The sequence below is a fragment of the Podarcis raffonei genome, chromosome 3, assembly GCF_027172205.1.
Source record: "Podarcis raffonei isolate rPodRaf1 chromosome 3, rPodRaf1.pri, whole genome shotgun sequence".
Lineage (NCBI taxonomy): Eukaryota > Metazoa > Chordata > Lepidosauria > Squamata > Lacertidae > Podarcis > Podarcis raffonei.
Window position 1 is genome coordinate 59230478 of NC_070604.1, and position 13301 is coordinate 59243778.

A 13301-nucleotide genomic window follows, 5' to 3' on the forward strand; every position below is an offset into this window, starting at 1 on the left:
GCTCCTTCTTTCTGCATTTTCTTCCATATGCTATTTTTGTTACACCAAACATTTTTGAAGGGCAGGGAAAACAGATTGGGGGAAAAAATTAAAAATGGGAGTGAGAAGGACCTCTTTATCTTCTTAACATTCTATGCAAAGATAAATTAATCTTAATAGGGGGATTGCCTATCGCCATAAACTACATTAAAATACTGTTAAGCCATGCTACAATGCATTTCTATTATTAAAAAAATATGGGAGAGAGAAACAAGATGGACTAATGATGGATTTGCCACAAACACCAGGAAAAGTGTCAGGTACTTTTTTAAAAGTCGGGGTGGAGACGGATGACATACAAATGCCAGTCTTCAAATCATCCCCAAAGGCAAAATAGAGACAGGGGACTACCAAGGTAGTCAGAATACAGGGACTAGGGAGAAGGAGGGTATATGAGGATGCAAGCCATGTGCTGATTCTTGTTCTGTCACAGGAGGGTTCCACCCGTGGCCAGCACTCCCTCTCTTTTTATAGCTAGCTGCTGCACATTGGGCAGCCTTTGTGTGATCAGAGTTGCTGCGCAGAAACAAAGTGTCTATTCTGAGCACATTGAGGAAGCACTTCAATGATGTCTCTGCCAGGGCAAGCCTCGGAAAGCTCACGTTACATTATACCGTACGCCTTTGTCTCCTTTTTTGTGTCAGATGCGCCTCTCGTTCTATTTTTATGCTCTATCAGATGAAGTCAACTTGTTCATGACGTGCTGTGACAGATAGCAGAGCATCCAAATATATCACCGGCATCGATGCGCAAACAACTTCTCCACCTGCTGCAGTTGCATAAGGGAAGCTATGAGCTGTTGTCACTCTGGGGGTGGCTTTTTTTAACCTCATTTTGTCACTTGCCTTGGGAATCTGGAAGAAAGAGTGGGTGATATGGCAAGCATCAGATAAATTTTGTCTGAAGGGTGACTCCTTTTGTGGATGAAGGCTAATGCCTTTTTTGAAAAGTGAGTTTTCTTCAGCTTTGGACTGTTAGGACTGTAGCTGTTGAACTGTGTATCAGATGACTCTAAGGACTCCAAGATCTTTCTCTGTCTGAAAATAAGATTGGCATTTCTATGCCTCTCATGAGAAGTGCACTTTGTTCTGGGGTGGGGAGAAGTAACCCCCTTACCAATCACTGATAAAACACCACTGTGCAATCTGATGCATGTTTACTCATGTGCTCATTGGAATTATATTCTGCGTTGCTTTAAAATGTGGATTTTAACATGTATTTTTGATAATATTTTTATAATGCTGCAAACTAGTTAGAGAGATATTTGAAGTCTGGAGTGGCATATAAATCACCTACATTGCTTAGAAACTTCCGTGATTAAGCAGTATGTAAACAGCTGTAAATTATTATTATTGTCGTTGTTGTTGTGAGGAGAAATATCTCAAATGAAGAAATAAACATACAGAGAGCATGTCTACCATTTCTTGTAGATCTGGTGTGGCTAAATAGTGGTCAGGCCTCACGTTTTCAAGAGAGAGAGGCTGCAGGACACATTCAAAGCACACACCCCTCAAAGAACTCTGGGCACTGTAGTTTGTTGAGGGCTGGTGGGAATTGTATCTCCATGGTGGGAAAACTACAATGCCCAGAATTCTTTGAGGAAAAGATTGTTGAGAGAAAGAATGTGTTTCAAATGCGTTTTAAAAATCAAATGCATAGTATTTCTGCAGAGAGAGGGAGCGAGGGGTTATTATTATTTGTTTGTTTTGTCTAGCGAAGACTATTACAAAAGGAGAGAGAGGTGGTGTACACACTCCTTTTTTGTCTACAACCTGTGAGCTCCCACTGATGGTTTGAGGAGCAGTGTACACATGACCTTAGTTACAATCCATATCTATCCTGCATCCATCTACCTTGTAGTTTATTAAGAAATACTGCATTTTAATGCATTTTCCCCAACTTCAGTCCAAATGGAGAAAAAGAATGACCTAGCTGTGTTTTAATGTGTACAAAGCCAGAGTCAGCTGAAGACTGGAAACAAGATGGCTGGTCACATCTTGGCAGGCAAGGTGCCTCTTTCTAGTGATCTGGTGTGGGGTAACTGAAGTGAAAATCTAGCAGAACTCAGGGCCACGATCCAATGAAGCTTAATGGTGGCAGATTCAGAAGAGACAAAGGGAAGTACCTCTTTACACAGCACGTTGTTAAACTGTGGGATTTGCCAGTGCTGTTTGCTACCACAGGATATGGTGATGGGCACCAACTTTAAAAGAGCATTAGGCAGTATCATGGAGGCTTACTTAACTAATGACGACTGTAGACTACCTCCAGGTTCGGAAGCAGAATATTCCTGAGCTGCCTGTAATAAGTCTACACTGTAGTTTCCATGACTGAACAAATCTGTCATTTGGACAAACCCTCATACTACCAAGGAAAGATGTGTGTGGTTATCAGCCAGCCCCACTCCATTACCTAATATATTTATGTTGTTTTTCTCATCCAGACTATTTCGCCAAGAGCTACAAGGGCCACCCACAAAACCACTGTGGTCCCCTGTTTGGTGGTCCTGTCTCATCAGTGGGCTGCATCTCTTTACATTTCAAGACATTTTCTTTCTAATCTTATTCTTTAATGTGAAAAATGCTATGCTCGTAAACATTTGTGGCTACAGCAGGCCACATCCTCAGCTGATTTCCCCCTCTCATTTTTTAAAAAACCCCCGAGGTCCATTGAGTTCACTGAAGTTTTATCCTCTGAGTGCCTGCATAACGCTTCACGAATCCTCTCACAGATAAAAATGACAGTGTAATCGGAGTGCGTCCTCAGCCTACGCTTAGCACGTGCTTCATCATACAGTACTAGACGGCTTGTGACATTTGTCTTTGCCAATAAGGAAAGAAACCAGGTGATTCTTTGTCCCTCAAGGATTTTATTCGGGTTTTGGCGCTGGGTTCTGCACATTTCCCGCTTGCTTGCCCCATTTTTGGAGGCCTGGCATGTGTTAATATTTCATTTAGTGGTATAAAGCCTAATGTAGCAAGGATCAGCCTGCTGGGTAGCATTCTGGAGCACAATGGAGAAAAGGGGGAAAGGCCTAATCATCATTTAGAAAACGAGGCGCGTGTTGAGTTATGTTACTGAAGTAGAAATAAAGCACCTTTCAGAAGTCATTTTACTATTGAGGTGCAACTTGATAGGTGAGTGGTTAGAAAAGCATGGAAATGTAAATACCATTAATAATACCCAGTATTTGTATAACCTTATAGCAACCTTCCCAAGAATGATGCCCTCCAGATGTTTTGGAATACAATGCCTATCATCCTTGCTGGGGCTGATGGGAGTTGGAGTTCAAAAATTCTGCAGGGCACCAGGTTGGGGAATGCTGCCTTACAACATATTGAAAGTCAGAATAGATCTTTCTATTTGCAGTTAGTGTCATTTATTTTTTTTACATGTATTCATTCATAAGCTCATTCCATTCCATTTTGCTTTAATCTGAAACTTTTATATATATGAAAATTCATATTTAAATACCTATTTTATCACAACACACCAACCTAAATCTGTATTTGCTTCTCAGTGTGTGCTTGGATTCTGTTTGTGGGTCTCCAGCAGGCATCTGGGTGCCCAATATAAAAAACAGGATGCTGTACTAAGTGGGCCATTAGCCTGTTCGAGCAGCCTCTTATCACATTATTGCAGGTTTTATTCTAAAATATGCATTTTATATGCACTTGGGATACTGGGGAAGAGTGGAGTTACTTTGTTCAGGTTTTTTGAGCTGAGAACTGGATCACAACATTCAGAGAAGTGAGAACCGTGAAGGATAAAGGTAAATGTAAAGATACCCCTGAACATTAGGTCCAGTCGTGACCGACTCTGGGGTTACGGCGCTCATCTCACTTTATTGGCCGAGGGAGCCGGCGTACAGCTTCCGGGTCATGTGGGCAGCATGACCAAGCCATGCGGGGATTCGAACCGCCGACCTTTTGATTGCCAAGTCCTAGGCTCTGTGGTTTAACCTACAGAGCCACCTGCGTCCCTTAAGCCTCTTCGGATACCTGTGTCCAAATCTTCACCTAAGTTCAAGCACTAACATCTAATCACAACTCCAGTGTTATCTCACTAAGAACATCTCTGCATATGCTGTGAAATCCAAGGTTCTGCTCAATGAGGTAACATGTAACCAGCAAAACATGTAACCAGTAAAAACAGGTTCACTTTATTGATGCTTTTTGCAAGTGTGTGTGTGTGTGTGTGTGTGAGTGAATGAGTGAGTGAGTGAATGATGTTTGCCTTCCTTTTTTCTTCCTCCCATCCCATTTAATTCTTTATATTCTAATACTCAGCTTCCTTGGTTTTAAAACATTCTTTTCTGGAATTTCTCACTAGAATCTCCCCCATGTTTTAAGACTGCATGCTTGCTAAACCTACTCTTGTGTTATAAGAACATTTCACAAGGGTGCTTTAGTTAAGCTGTGTGTCCTCAGGGCTTTGGGAAAGTCAGTCCACAGCTCCTCTTTTTTGTTTATTTTTTCCTAGAACTGGGCTGAAGGGCAGTCTGGCCCAGAATCTCCCCCAGGCAGCTGGACAGTCACTAGGGCAGGACAAAAGTTTTATCCTGTCTGGTGGCAACTTTTCAGAATTCTTTTCTGTATATGTGTGTACATGTGCATGTACGTACACATGCACACATGGAGGGGAGGCTTTTAAACAAAAGGGGGTCTGCCAGTATGAAAATATGTCCACCCCACTGAATCTGTCACACTTGCTTACACTAAAAAACTGCCTGCAATTTGAAATTTGTTCTGCTAAATATTGCAAATTCTGCAACTTGTTATTGATATAATAATATAATAATCAGTGCTGGATATTCCCCCCCCCCCCCCCCGCTTTCATTTGTTATGCGATGCTTCCCCAATGCTAACACAGTATTGCTGCCTGGAAAAGCAAGGGTGCAATACAAATGGAACAAAAATGACCAGAACATTTGTGGTATACAAAATTATGGTGTTTCAGCAGGGTTACATCATATGCACTAACTGGAATGGAAGCAGTGTAGCTTTCCCAAAACTTTTACAGGTACATGCAATATTGAAAGAGGGACTTTCAATACTGGGATAGTCATATGCGACTAACCCAACAGAATATAATCCTGAATGTGTGATAAATGGCATGGGACATAGCCTTGGTAGAAAAGGTACCGTAACTCAGCAACTATGACTCGTGAGTGGTCTGATGGAGCTTTCTCACCTTCATAAATCAAGAAGAAACAGGTGGACCATCACCTACACAAGATATGGCTTGTCCAACAAATATACATATGTACCTAAACTTTCATGCAAACAGACTTCTCTCTAATGATATCCCTTTTGTTTTCTTCCATGTTGCCACCTGCATACTTATGTTAATTAATATTTCAGTTTATGTGCATGCTTATGTCCTTGTTTTCTTATATTATCTATTTTGTTGGTACTTGATTGAAAACCTCATTAAGCAATTACAGGGGAAAAGATGTATGGGGTGGAGGGTTGTGAAAAGCCTCTCTCTCTCTCTCTCTCTCTCTCTCTCTCTCTCTCTCAACATATACGATACTTAAAACGTAGTACATTCCACTGAAATGCTGAACTGGTACACTCCATTCTGCTATCTATCACCTCAATCTGCTTTAGCAGTATTTAATTTTTAAATGATGGGAGCTAAATTTTGACAGTAGCTTTGGCCACCCTTAAAAGAGGCAGCTTTAGGTGACAATTATAGAGAACAAATATTAGAGTTCTTTGGTCCAACATAACCCCTTTTCCAAGTCTCTACATATTCTAAAAAGCCTGCTGATCAAAGCTTTTCCCATTTCCTCATTTCTCTAAACTGTTCCACAAAGATATTCTTGAGATTCCAATATTGCAATCACAATATGATGTGTTGTATTCAGTGTAGGACAAGGGAACATTCTCTCCCCTCTGCCTCCTAAATTGGTTCTGGGAATTCCCCCCCCCCCAACCCTATCTAGCAGATCACATAGGGGGCAATGTGGAGGGAGGAGAGGGAGGAAGTCCTGTTGCAAGTGTTGAGTGGAATCCCACCCAATGTGCAAATTAAAAACATTTCCATGCCCTTTTATATTAACCATTTAAATCCCAGATCTAAAAAGCAGAAGTTTACTTCAGAGGGTGGGAGAAAGCAAAATATTCCTTCTCTTGCCTCCTCCCAGCTTTCCTGGTTTGCTTCTCTCTGGTTCATCTTGTGTTTCTCTCAAGCCGCAGATTTATGCTTATTGGGGGTTTTCTGCCTCAGAGCATATTTATGCAACATGTCTGCACTTTGCAGAATGCAGAGTAGGATGTCTAAGCAACTGTGTAATATTTGGGAGCCTTCATTCCTACAGCAGTGTTGCTCTGTTTTTCAGTGCTGTGTGTGCGTTTGCATTCATTCAGGGACACCAGTTCTCAAATAGCACACCTCAGCTCACAGTTCTTGAAATACAGTGCTGTTGCAGCCAAGGTACTGTGGCATCAAGACAGAAATAGTAGCACTTCGCCAGCTCATTAATTCCCAGACATATAAGGTCTGATGTAGGTCCCTTTTGAAGACAATAGGAATCTTTCATTGACTTCCAGTGGGCTTTGGATCATTCAGGCCACCAAAGAAATCTGCTTATGAAGCAACTGCGGTTAGATTAACCTAAAGTGTGCAATGCATTTGGAAATGGCTGAAAAGCCTCAAGAACACCCACGTAATGCTAGCTAATTGCACGGTTGAACAGTAAACCAGAATCTGAAGAGTCCTATGGAAGAACAGCATCCTGTGCTCTGACAAGGCTTTTCCAGATCTGCTTAGAAGTAAGTTGCTGTCTGCCTAGTAACTCTAGTTCCTTTCAGCAGAGATGGGATGGATCAACATTAAAAGAACAATGAAAATTTAGGTGACGCCACCACCAAAATCTCTATATTCCCTAGACTACTGAACTGCAAATCATTTGGTAGGATGGGTCCATGCTGGGATAATGATAATTATTATGCTGTTAATCATCTCCCACTTTCTAATGTGGTGAGAGGACCAGAGGGTACAGCAATCAGGTTTAGTTTCCTTGGCATGAAACAATAATGGAGACTGATGGTGACTTCATCAAATTTACAAAGCTAAAAGCAGAGGGTGCTGCATGCAAATACCCGCCAACTGAATAGATAAGGCTGCTGTTAATCCTGTTCTAGGCTACAACTTCAACCACCTTACAGCTCTCTCTGCCTCATTTTTACTGCAAACTACAGATGGGTTCTCTGCCAACTCCTATTTGCAAAGGTGCCTTTCTCCCAAAGCAGGAGTGTGACACTCTCCAGCAGCAGTGGAAGAAGCACATTTGTGTTGCTTTGTTACTTCCAGATGAGCTGTTGAGAAAATATCAGCTGGCCATTTGTGGCCAGCACTCAAAAGCAAATGTTTGGCATTTATGTGATGCTTTGAGCTTGGGAGACAGTAACCTGGGACTCATGGGACTCAGGGCCGTCTTACCCATAGGCACTAGGGGTGTGGGGCACCTGGGCACCGGACTCCCAGGGGCACCAGACCGAGAGTCCAGGGCTCGAGAGTTGAGTCCGGGGAAGAGCCCATCCATCAGTTGGAGCACCGCAGTGGGCTCTTCTGCTGTGGGCAGCTCTGCGCCGTGAGTTCGGTGGCGACCAAGCCAGTGAGACACTGAGGTGGCTGGCCGGCTACACCCTCCTGCGTGCCTGGGACTGGGCAACCTGATGGGGGGCGCCGGGCAGATATTTGCACCCCGGCACCGCATATGCTTAAGACAGCCCTGATGGGGCTCAATGAGACTCAATGCTGGCACCAGGGGACAGTGTGGTGGGGCAGCTGCTGAGGGACCATGTCCTTAGGAGTGTCTGCTGCTGCCCGGCTGCCACCCTCCACCTGCCAGCAGCCTCTGAGAATGTGCAGCTGGGGCTTGTGTGGGGGAAACCCTTCTCTTCCCAGGCACTCATGCCAACTGCTGGCATCAGAGACTCAGGAGAAGTTGGAGCAGGAGGAGGGGCACAGCCACAATAGCCTAGAGGCTTCGAAATTTCACTGATCAGCTTCAGGAGAGGCCAGCTGGGAGAGACTCAAAGAAGAGTCTGTGCAGAAGAGTAGGCTGGGGAGAGATGGCAGCTCTTTGCCCCAGAAGATGGGAGTCTCCCCTCTAAAATCTACAAAACCTAGGCTTTAGGTCTATGAAGTCTATCCACCTACACCCTCATAATACTAGAACCCAGGATTATCCAATGGAGCTGAATGTTGAAAGATTCAAAGCAGACAAAAGGCAATACTTCTTCACATACCACATAGTTAAACTTTGGCATTCAATCCCACAAAGATGTAGCAATGGCCACTGGCTTGGAAAGAGGATTAAAGAAATCCACAAAATTATCAGTCAGTGCTGGCCATGATAGCTGTGTACTGCCTTCACTGCCAGAGGCAGCATACTTCTGAAGAGTAGCTGTGGGGATCTGCAAATGGGGAGAATGCTGTTGCACTCGGGTCCTGCTTGTGGGCATCTTGTTGAGTATAGGATGTTGAAGTAGATGAGTCTTTCATCTGATCCAGTGGGTTTTAAAAAATAATAAATTGGTCAACTTTTTGGCTACTTGTCATATGGAAAATATATTGGTTTACAATAAAGAGTCAATGACTCCAAAGTAACAAACAAGACTCTAAAACTTACAACACTCAGTACATATCTACAAATAATATAATTTACCAGGAAATAAACACATTTTTAAAAAATTCTAATACTTTGACCATTAAATACTAAAAATCATACACAGTATGATCCAGCGATCAGCTACCAGAAATGTTTGGATGGATACACACACACACACACACACACACACACACACATTTAATAAGCTTTTGAAACATGCTACAGGTAGAAAAGTCAAAGAGGAAAGTAATATGGGCCAGAGGAGGAGCTAACAGGGGGGTTCAAAGAGTTACAGGCATGATTAGAATAAGAAACAGCTGTGGGCACATTGTCACCCACAAGCACCCAGAAATAGCACCTTTCTTGGTGGTGGAGCTCAGAGGATGGCCTCCAGAAAGGACCACAATGGATAGACCAGATCACATGGGTGGAAGCAGTTCTGCAAACAATTAGATGCACCTCCAGAAACAAGGCAATCTTGTCAACAACTTCATAAAACTCTTATTGCAACAAATGTGTGTGGTTGCTGTTGTGGGAGGCTGGTTTCAGAATTTATTCAGTCTTCTTCCACCACACACAAACAATGTGGGGATGTCACGCAAGACCAAATTGCATGCTCCTGCCCTACAAATGCCGAGAAGCAAGAGATAGCATTGGATTTCATTGATAGCACCACAGACAGCTATTAAGGCCTAATCCAGTGTCACATTTCTGCCTTGCACTGGCAAGCCACCAGCCCAATTTGCTGAGTTCCCCTCTTGCTGTGTTTCTCTTTTGTTTCAAGCCACGCAGACACTTATCTGAATTATGGGTCAAGTCTCAGTCAAACGTGTTCCATTCAAGGCCACCATGGGAGAATGGCAGGATATTGTCTTTCCAACAGCAAGTGGATTGCAGGCAGCTTAACGTGGTATCCATTTCACTATAATGCTGGTTTATGTTACAGCTCTTTTCAAACTTCTAATTGCTCTGTACGGCTGACATTTATAGACATACCCCTGTTTTAAATGAAAACACAATACCGAGGTCAGAAGGAGGTTTTGGGACAGCAGAGATCCCAGGTGAGGGCAAAGGAGGAAATTGCTTTAAAACTCCTAAATGCCAAGCATGTTTTGAAGTGAGGGGGGAGAGAAAGTCATGGGGAGTGTGGAAAGACATTAATCAAGGCCCAAAGGCATGAAGGAATATTAATGATCTTCTCTACCCCAAATATTCAGTGCTTAGAGCAAAAAAAAAAAGTACTTCATATTTTCATATATTTATTCATTTGGTACCCAAAATAGACAGGCCGCAGTCCAAAGAGGGATGCATAACATTCATTTATGCACTATATTTTTCTTCTAGTTTTCTTCTTGGGACCTGCTGCCAAAGAACCCCCAAATTGTTTCACAGAGCCATCTGATTTTAAAAGGCAATTTAGGGATTTGGCACCACAACATATTTTTAAGGGGAAATGTTCTTCTCTTTTTCTTTTTTCTTTTTTATAAAAACTGATCATGCAGTTTTGTTTGAAATGACTTCTGTTGTAAATCACCAAAATGTGTTTTGTTTTGAAACTTGGATGCAATGTGTAAGTTCTATGAGGGCATGTGCTACATGTAAAAAAAATTAAATTGCAACTTTCTAGCCTTCTTTAATAGCACCCACAGGAGCATAACTAGTGTGAGAGAGGCTGAAAGATGCTTGTGGAGATGTGGAGAAGTGCTCTGAGACCAGGAGCTTTCCATGCCCGAGTTTTGTGTTTCTAGGCAAAACATTAAGAGTAGGAAGCAGTATCTCCCAACAAAAGAATTAAAATGTACCATGTTCCACTGAGCGACTTGTAGTTCCAACACCAACAGGCTATGAAGACAACTGAGGTCTACTGGTACTTACCTGCTGGAGATGGGTGCCATAAGAAGGAATCGGATACACTCAATGAATGCATCAAATCCACAGGGGAAAGAATGTGAATAGGCTCTTAGAAGGATTTCTGGCCCACATTTCCATCACTTTCGGATTTCCAGTTTGCCACAGGGAAGACTTAATATGCAGCCCAGAATTTCTGCCAATATTTCATTACCTTTTTGGCTCCAGTTGCTTGTGCATAGTTGCTTCAGTTATATGTATTTTTGTCTGTTTTAAATAACTTGGTATAAGTTTCTCTTTTCTTGGGAGGTTAGACTTTTAATTCCCTTCATTCTGAAATGCCCTACAACTATTAATGTTCTGCTTTAAAAGCAATGGCAAAGGTACAAAATAAATACTTTCTGTAAAAGCAAAACTGGAAAACAGCTGATTCCAGATGAAGTATGTCTCTGAGATTTTTTTTTCAGTAAAAGCAACTTTGGAAAGATTTAATTGGACCTACAACAATAACCCCAACATTCTGTTTATGAGGCATGTATGCTTCTAAAAGTTTATGAACTGGTGAATTATAAACTGGTGGGTCAACCACAGAATTGAAGAGCCCAATCAGCCATGCCACATATTATAAACACTATGGAAATTAAATATCTATAGCATTTGTGTAATCAATTTGGAATGATTAGATTTGCTCTCAAAATAAGACTTCCAGGATGCATGAGCCATGGATTTGAATTCAACCACAATTCCCTGTATGCCAACAAATGCATTTTTATAAAGTACATGAAATATGAAGACTATTTAAATGGAAGGGATCTGAAATGCCAACTGTACATTTTAGTTGCCTGCTTATAATCAAATGGAGTCTGCTAGAAAATAGTTTATAGTGGAGGGAAAGCACCTCACTGTATTGACACCACAGTTTATATATATTCACCAATCAATAGAGCCCACCAAACCCTTAGTGTATCTGGAGAAACATGTTCTGCCTTGAAAGAGACACTAACATTCTATCAAGCTAGAAGTGTATAGACAATTATTATTTTTGTCCGTACACTAAGGATAAAATGGCCTGGTTCACACAGCCTGGTAAGCCAAACTATGGCTTATACCGGTACTGTGTAAATGTACTGGTTTCCAGAGAGGGGCTCACACCAGCTTTGTGCCTCCTCGGTCCCCAGTGTGGCATGGGAGCTCAGCCAAAGTTTGCTGGGTCATCCAAACCAAAAACTGTGATCAAGCTTTCTCTCCCCTTAACTATAATCTGTTGCCAAGAACAAGCCATGGCTTGTCTTAGTGTTATATGCAGATGAGGCCTAAGCACTAAACTATAATTGCAGCACACATTATACTACTTCCTCTATGCCATTTGGACCACTTTCAGATAAAAAGCAGTAGTTCGGCTGTTGGGGTGATGACCAAAAGTTAACTGAAATTTCAGTACTTAAGATTTATTAATTAGTATGTGTATGGTGACAAATACATACTACCAGAGAGGGGTCAAATCCAAGACATATGTTGTCCTGAGATAAAAAGAACTTGTCAAACTAACTGATTTGATCAGGTACTCTATTACTGCTGTTCCTCAAAAGTCTTATGTGCTGCTAGTGCACTTTTGTCCACAACTAATTTTTCCTTTGCTCCATCACTCTGGAAACTCATGATTTAGCTTATTTCTTTTCCTTTATCGGGGCTGGAGTGTGGGCATATCATTTTCATTTGCTAAGCTGGTAATTCGTTGCAGGCAAAGGAAACTATTGTACAGAGTGGGATGGGCTTCCTTATTTATTTTACATGGAACAAGCAAATCTCCATTCAGAAGGGGCTGCAAAGCTGCATTCACACACCTTGTGGAAGTGAATGGGTTCCTATGCACACAGGAAATTAGAATGCACATGGCGCCTCTAAAGCAGAATCAATGTGCTGTGCATATGCATGGGTGCATGAACATGCATGGATAAGAAATTAGTACATGCAGTGCAAATACAGGACAGTAGCAAACTAGCTCATGCAATCATCTTAATGATTACCCAGATAAAATTCTACAGCAATTTCACTCCTCCAGTCCCATTGATAAATGACTATAGTGCCAATTGTTAACGAATGAGCCCCATGATCAAAGTTTGGCCATATCTGCACTAAACATTCAAAGCAGTATCATACCACTGTAGAGCGTCGTGGCTTTCCACAAATAATCCAGGGAACTGTCATTTGTTAAGAGAGCTCTTAGGAGACCCCTGTTCCTTTCACAGAGCTGCAATTCTGCTTTAACAGCAAACCTTTCCTCCTATGGTGGAATTGTATCTCTGTGAGGAGAATAGGGGTCTCCAAGCAAGTCTCGGCACTCTTAACAAACTGCGATTCCCGGATTTTAAGCCAGGAGTGGAACAATGCTGCTTTAAATACATAGTGCAGATAGGACCTTTGAGGAGCAATTTAATTAAAAGCCTACAAATGCCTTTTCTGGCTGCAGTCTATTAAATCCACTACAAGACATCTTCTTTGGCAGTGAACATTTAGGAGGGAAGCTGTGGTGGGAGCCAAATGTGTAGACCGCTAACCTTGCCTAGCACCGAGTGTGTCACTTCCACAATGTCCCTTTTCACTCCCTACTCTGCCCTGCACATTGCCACATGCCTCTTTGTTAGCGATACCCTTAGTTTAAAATGAACCCAACAGGTGCTACTTCAGGACGCAGTGCTGCTGCACACCTCGCCTATGAATCCAAAATCTTTCTGGTACAGTAGCTTTAATACTGAAGTGGAGGCTAATTATAAAAGCAAACCGAAAGTTA